The sequence below is a fragment of the Rhodnius prolixus genome, unplaced genomic scaffold (assembly GCF_049639745.1).
Source record: "Rhodnius prolixus isolate KJV_2025 unplaced genomic scaffold, Rpr scaffold_10, whole genome shotgun sequence".
Taxonomy (NCBI): Eukaryota; Metazoa; Arthropoda; class Insecta; order Hemiptera; family Reduviidae; genus Rhodnius; species Rhodnius prolixus.
In genome coordinates, this window is record NW_027411615.1 from 14,361,093 (window position 1) to 14,369,413 (window position 8,321).

Sequence of the window (8,321 nt, forward strand, 5' to 3'; positions counted from 1 at the left end):
TCGTCGTGATATTTAGGGTATATCTATAAGAGATATTGGATTATATCTTTGTATTGTAACAAGTAGCATTGTATTGTTCCATATGACAGCATATTATACGAATGTTTCCCACATAAAAGCAAATAATAACTTGAGGGAAACCAGCTCCCAAAAGTGGGTCCAATAGAGGGAGGGCGGAGGGGCCTCAATAATTTCAAACTCAATTCCTTGTTTTAATTCATTTTTTGAATGATTCATGATCATAAAGTATTTATTTTAGAGGAACTAAACAATCTCTTTCGAGTCTACACACTCCAACAATATTAAAATTTTTAACATGGAATTATATCAGCCTGAAAAATAAATTTTGTATTTTTCAATGCCTTCATAATACTAAATAAAATGGTAGCCGAGCGGTTAGAGGCGAGACCAGCGAAGCTAATAAGAGGTGTGTTCAAAAAGTAACGGGAATTTTTAAATTTCGCGGGTTTGGAGAGTCTGATTGTAAATTTTTTTTTTTTATTATGTTGGTACACATGCCCCTGAAGTACGATAAAATTTTCAGTAATATTCATTGTTTACTTCTTAAGTGGTAGCCGTTAAGGTTAGACGTGTTTTTCGAGCTTGGCGATTTTTGTTTGTTAAAAAAAATGGATCAAAGAATTTGTATTAAATTTTGCGTAAAAAATGTAATAAAGTGTGTGAAATGTTAATAAAGGCATATGGTGAGTCTGCTATGAGTAAAACAAGGATTTACGAGTGGTATAAGCGTTTCCAAGATGGCCGCGAAAACGTTGAAGATGACGAACGACCTGGACGTCCAAGCACATCAAAAACCGATGAAAACGTGAAAAAAGTGAAAGAAATGGTTATGAACGATCGCCGAATCACAATCAGAGAAGTCGCTGATGATGTTGCCATATCAATTGGCTCATGCCATGAAATTTTTTCGGATGTTTTGGGTATGAAACGTGTGGCAGCAAAATTTGTTCCAAAATTGTTGAATTTCGAACAAAAACAGCGGAGAATGGAAGTTGCTCAAGAGTCACTCAATGAAGTCGACAACGATGCGGATCTACTGAAACGTGTTATAACAGGTGACGAAACATGGGTTTACGGATATGATGTCGAAACTAAGGCTCAATCGTCCCAGTGGAGGCATTCTGGATCGCCAAGACCGAAAAAGGCTCGACAAGTGCGGTCGAATGTGAAGGTTATGCTCACTGTGTTCTTCGATTTTAATGGCATAGTGCATCATGAATTCTTGCCACAAGGTCAAACAATCAATAAGGAGTACTACCTACAAGTTCAACGCCGTTTGCGTGAAGCAATCCGAAAAAAACGCCCGGATTTGTGGCAAAACAATTCATGGATTTTGCACCACGATAATGCACCTGCTCACACTTCATTGCTTGTTCGTGAATTTTTGGCCAAAAACAAAACTTGAACGATGCCCCAGCCTCCATATTCGCCAGACATGGCTCCATGTGACTTTTTTCTATTTCCAAACATAAAGAGAACATTAAAAGGCCGTCGTTTTACAAGCATAGATGACATTAAAAGCGAATCGCTGAAAGAGCTGAAAGCTATCACAAAGATCGAGTTTCAGAAGTGTTTCGAGGATTGGAAAAAGCGCTGGCACAAGTGTATTGTATGCGAAGGGGACTACTTTGAAGGCGACAATATTAATGTAGATGAATAAATAAATATTTTTTTCAAAAAACGAAAATTCCCGTTACTTTTTGAACACACCTCATTAAGGGGTTAAAGGTTAATAAAAGAAATTTTCAGTAAAGTATGTTTGCTAGTCGCCTCCGTCCACGACACCTAATTGGTAGTTGGACGTTAAGCCCCGCCTGAAAAAATGGGCGAAAAAAAATGGTGATCGGCAATAAAGTCACTCGAAACAATCCACAATTTTAGCCAGGTAAAAAAAGTTACAAAAACCAAAGTTTTGACTATGTAAGAAATGATAACAAATATGTGACCAATTTGAATGCACCAATTTGATGTAATCACAATTTACATTTTAAAAGTTTCATGCAACGTAGAATTTGCATGAATCGCCAGAATTGCTTGTCGTAAAATTTATACGATTAATGGCACATCGCTTAACCAAATCTTTTCATATTTGGAAGTTAACATAAATATTTAATTCCTACTTATATTGTAAAGAATGATGCTAAGCGTAGTGCTAAGATTGTCCAGTTCTTTCTTTTTGTGATTTTTATTCCTGGATTCGTTAAAGTCAGCGCTGAAGTTTATATGTGTTTGCAGTAATGTATATCCTCGTATAATATGTATAACATGTGTGTTCACCATCAGCTATTTAAATGTTCATTTGATGTAATTGTGTCCTGGACATCATTTTCACATCCATTCAGACAATTAGTTATTTTGTGTTTACGCGTAGCAGCGAGCAAATAAACAAAGAATGGCAGCACAAACATAAGCTTCACCTTTGTCAATAATTTCCTCGTTTAGCTGAATAGAGAAAATGATGTTATTTTTGTAGCTACACAATTAAAAACTTTACCGACATGTGAATTTGTTTACAACTCAATAACGTTTTCCTCATTAAAAAGTTGTTTTGGAAGTCTATTGACATTTTTAAAAAACAAGTTTATTTTAATTTCAACTTTTGCCTTATTTTAGTATTTTTTTTTTTTTACTTATCTTTCCGCTTTTTCGAATGTATGAAGTACAAACAATGTTAATTGACCACTGAAGCGCCAGGATAGCCGAGCGGTTAGAGGAGACGAAGCTCACAATATTAATATAAATTGTGTTAGCACTGGGTTCGCTTCCGGGCCTATACCTAAGATTTTATTTAATATCAGAATCATGAAATACACATGGTAGTTGGACGTATAAAGAAAGCCCTTCTTTGAGATAGATATACTTTATTATTACTCTTACCATTGGCGACTAATATTTCAGTAAGAAATATTTAAAATTTTGAAAAACTATTTTATATCATTGTTTGTCATAAAATATGGGTTATAAAAAAGTGAGCTTGAATGAGAATATTGAACTGAAAGATTATTAACAATTAAGGAAATAATGATGTTCATATCCTCGCATAAATTTATTAATTAATATGATATAAACTCATGGCAGTGTCCTAGGTCCTCTTCTGTACTCCTTATATACAGCAAACATCCAAATACCATCCTTTCCACCTTTGCTAACGACACTGCAATCTTACCTCCTCATTCCGATCCTCTTATCGCTACACGAGCTCTAAAAACACATGTCAATCACTTAAAGGACTGGCTCATCAAAATTAACGTTACGAAATCAAAATTTATAGTATTTTACTCTCAGACGGAAAATCCTACCTCCCATCATCTTGAACCAAACTCCTATACCAACTGTGGACAAAGTACGCTACACCTAGACTGCACCTAGAACAAACGGTTGACATGGAATCCCCATACTAGACTGAAAAGACAAGAAACTAACCAACGCTACAAAACTTCTCGCCAGACTACTTGACAAACGATCGAAACTTAACCTACATAACAAAAGACTCCTATACCTTCTGCTAATGCGACCTATTTGGTCATACGGCATCGATGTACGGAGATTGACTAAGCGTTCCAACTCTCTACATTACAGTCAAAAATACTTCGATAACTTCTTAACGCTCCGTTCTATGTATCTAACCTCACTATCCATAATGACCTCAAAATCCCTTTCAATACAGATCTTGCTAAAACTCGTTTTCCCAAATTTCATACCTTTACAGCTGAGCTCATCCTAACCCTCTCATAGAACACCTATCTTCCTCCACATTGCCAGGTAGTCCTCTAAGGAGATTGAAGAGAAGATGGCCTCGCGAGAGCAGTATAGCAAAGCCCGTTACTGGAGTGACACCACTGGGTGCCTTCTCCACTCTTGATTTTCACGTAGTCTTTTTATCAGGTACCACATTTGCTTATTGCATCATCGTTGCAGTAGTAAATTCCAATAAAAGATTTTTTAAAAAAGAAATGATATAAAAATAGTTATTTGAATCCTTTTAATAATGGATTTATTCCTGGATTAGCGCCATTCCTTTTAATCCATTTAATAATGCTCTGCAATGCTAATGGTTATAAACGCAAGAGTTTTCTAAACGCTTTTTAGGTGGGGCATGATTTTTTTCAATGGATACCAAAACAGTTATTTAAGAAGAAAACTACATTTCAGTAATTGGGCACGATCCCCATACTTCCCTATACTCCTACACCGTATAGAGAAGATAAAATCTTACGTTTTTGAAATCTTCTGAACGAAGGATATGTTAAGCAAATGCAATCATGTTTACCAAACTAGAGGGAGAAATTAAATTTACTTTGCGATGTATTGTATTGCAAAATTAGATGTACGTTAAGGTCCCTTGTCAACAACACCAGGCAAGCAGTGAATTAATAATAGTGAAAATTATAATTTATAGTGAATTTAATGTTTACAAAACATTAGAAGTGGATTGTGTATGGGGTTCAATGCTGGAGATAACGTAGAAGAATGATGTTGTTTTCTGATGTGCACCAAGCACACATTAGCTAGAGCTACTGGGGCATTGGAAGCGGAGGAGAAATACAGAGGGTAACGAGCAGAACACCAGCAGTTAGCAGCGCCCGGATAGCTGGAACAAGAACAGTCAAGTGAGGGGTGAGTGGGAGGCAGGGACTTGCTTACTTCAACAAATCATAAAGTCAGCGATATACATTACTTTATGAGGATGTTGGCTATAAATGGAGTGGTAAAATGTAATGACGGATGCAGTCGAACGCTGTTCTGTTAGAACGGGTATGCACTCACACTGACTCTAAATATAACCTATCAAAACGTATTTCACCATGGTAATAACGTTTTGACTACATTAACTCGAATTACCTTCGCAAAATGGGCATTTTCAATCTAAAACATGTTTCTCATTTCAGTATTTAATTATTTGATTTGTCAAAATAATAATAATAATAGTCTTCATTTGATACTGATATTTTTATGGGGGTATTTATTACTAGATTATGTCCTTGTGTAAAACTATAATTATTCAAAACTTTACCGGAATGTGAGGTAATTTTTGGTTATAATTTTACACCCTTAAGGAAGTACTGCATTTATTCAAATTTTTGAAATTCTTTTTCACTGAAATCACATGTTTTGGGGAACTCACAAAATAAAAGTTCCCGTGCAGTGTAATGCAGGTTGTATTTTTTTTTAAAATTATTTAGTTATTTATTATCTGTGGATGAGATAATATTGGTGCTTGAAGAGCAGTAGGAGAGAAACTACCCAGCGGTAGCACTCTCGACAGGAAACCGATTATGATGGTGATGATCTTCAGACCTTAAGGAAGTCTCAGCAATTCAGTCTGCGAGAAGGATTGTCAGAGAAGGCGAAAGACAGTACAAGAAGATTAGAACTAGTCGAGAGAGTGGTATGGAATTTTTGGTATTTAGTCTTAGCGAGTTGGTGTACGAAGGGGATGTTGAGGTCGTTGTAAAGAGTGAGGTTAGTCACCGTAGAAAGAAACGTCAACTATCTGTCGGAGAAGTTTTGACTGAAATATCTGTACAGTCCCGTATGTTTGTAGGTTTAACTGAACTCCCCAGCTCTAGCCCGTAAGTCCACATAGGTTTGAGGATAGTATTGTACGAGGCATGTCCAGAAAGTAAGTGTACTGAGGCTCTCACGGCCGGAGGGATTTTTTTTTTTTGCGACATGTTGGCTACACTGCTGTGTAGCCTGATTCCTCCCCTTCGCATCGAGACCGTTTTGAGGTCAGTACGTTGAGAACTGTGACGTTTCGTGGAAAATGTCAATTGACGTATTTCAATCGTTTGAGTTCTATGGTAAAATATGGTTGTAGAATTTAGAAGCATTAAAAATATGACAAAAATGTACAACTATTGTAGGAATTTTTATTTTTTTGTAAGTGGGCCCCACCAATTTCAGAAAACTCCATGGGACGCTGTTGTACCTTACAGCTACCTATCGCGCAAATCTCAGCCTGAAAGCGTCTTGTTAACCACAAAATTGAACACGGTAGACCATCTGTGACTAGATAGTGAATATTGTCACATTGTTATCGGAACATTTCCGTCTATATTCAGTAATTTATTTGTGTAAGATAGTCAGCGCATTCCGAAGTAACATGTAATTTCTTTTATTAATTTCAATAAATTTTTGCGAAAGTAGTCAATATATCGCTTCATGAGAGCGAAGAAAAGTTTATATCTTTCATTATTCACAGCGTCAAAAGAAAATGTAACAAATACTACTGTAATGGGATTAGAATCGAGTTGTCGCCTAGGATGAATTTCTTATCCTAGAAGCTACTTGCAGCACACTTACCGCTTAAGCGTTTTACGCTACACGGCAGTTTATAATGCTTCAAGCAAGCACACCACCGTACAATACATTTCGAACCCTTCTCACTTATAATTTCTCAATTCTAATCCATGATGCACGACATTGCCTTCAAATTCCATCTTAAGGAGAAAAACCGAGTAACCAATTCAAATCAAGGCGTGTTATTCTTAGATTTTTCTCTACCCAGGACTTAGCAGTACCTACAGCTCATTGTTCGGTGATAGACAGTGCTCTCTGCAGCCAAAGAACAGTGTACGCTGACCATCAATGTACTGGGAAGCCTTTGGGCAACAATGTTGTAGTGCCTTAAATAAATTAAAAAAAAAAAATTCCTCCAGCAAAACTTAACTCCAAAGAGATGAACATTACAATATTAAAGATTCTTTGGAAAACCGTTACATTCGCTGCGCGTTAAAACAAAAATTGTTGCTAATTATTTCACCATATTATCGAAAATTAAATATTTAAACCAAAAAAAAATACGTAGAATCTCTATTAATTAACAATTTATTAAATAACATTTCAGTTCTGAATATCAATTTAATGTTAATTTTAGACTAAATTAAGATTAATTTAACAAAGAGAAAAATATTCTTGGTAAACTTAATTACGTGATTCATATTACTTTCAACTTATAATGGTGTTCTTTTAATTTAACCTTCTCCTTACTACCATCAAAAGAAAATAAATTTTTCAACATGACTGCGTTTAAATATTTAATTAAAAAACAAATCTTGATACAACGAAAACCATATTAATCAAGAGCATACAGTTAGTGCGCTAAATTAAAATTTGTTTACGTTTAAATTCAAAATTATGTACGGTAAATTACTGATCTTAATTCAAGAAGTCATAATGACAGTAAGAAATTAGACGGAGAATAACAAACGTTAGCAGCTGTTAACTGCTGATATCAATGCACTTTAAATAAAATATCGAGGGGAAGGAAACTTCAATAAAAGTGTGTGAGATGCACGTGCTTGAACGAAAGATACTGGAGATCGATCTTGGGCGAAACGGCGAAGAAGAATGTTAGAGAAGGTCTGGAGAAGAACTGGAAGTGATAGAGGCCACAGAGAAGGGGATGTGCTCAAGATAGAGCAGATAATCTGTCAATCAATCACAAGAAGTCAACGCACAATCTAGAAAGCATTTGTAATGAAAGAGAATATCTATACTTTCTCCGTAAGAAATGGTATTAAGGCATTTAAAATGTCCATCCCAATCTACCAAATCTCTTGGTGGGAACTTCCCTGAGTGCCTTAGGTAATGGGGAACGGGTTATGATGCCCTCTCTTGAAGGAATTACAGGATGGATTTGGTGTGGCAACATGGAGTGTATATTTGCTGGCTCCCCAATTTGTGAAATTTTTTCGAGATTTTCTAGGGGATTGCCACGGTTAAAGAAGAACTTTAACGTTTGAAGTATGAACTTTTTCTTTCTAAGAAGCTTTCTCAGAAAACTCCTAATCTTTTTCATTTGGAGATAATGGAATATATGGAGGAGTGCTGAAGTGGAGAGGTGTGCATGGTGCACCATGACAATTTTACCTAACAACCGGCTCCTTTCCCTACCTGGGGTTTTCCTTTCGCTCTGGAGTACCATCCTTCGAACATCCAGGGTGCGTTGAGGCGTTTAGCGTGTACGGAAAGCAATCACGCTTCCCGTAGTGCTTGAATGGATACCAGGTGTTTAGAACGGAATATACCTTATACCTACAATCCTCTTGAAGGAGTTTTCTTCAGAATATTTAAGTCTTGTAATAAGGAGAAGATTTATTGTCTCTAGGGAGTATTTATCCCTAACGTTGGCTCCCTTATTCCTCGAATTAGAGGCAGTGGGCATGCTGCAATGTCTCGCCTAATATTAATCGCATTAATCGCAACTCTCTCAAGAAATAGTTTGAGAAATTAAAAATAATTTATTGTTTTACCCTGGTCTCTTCTTTAAAACATTTTCTCATATGCTGTAATTT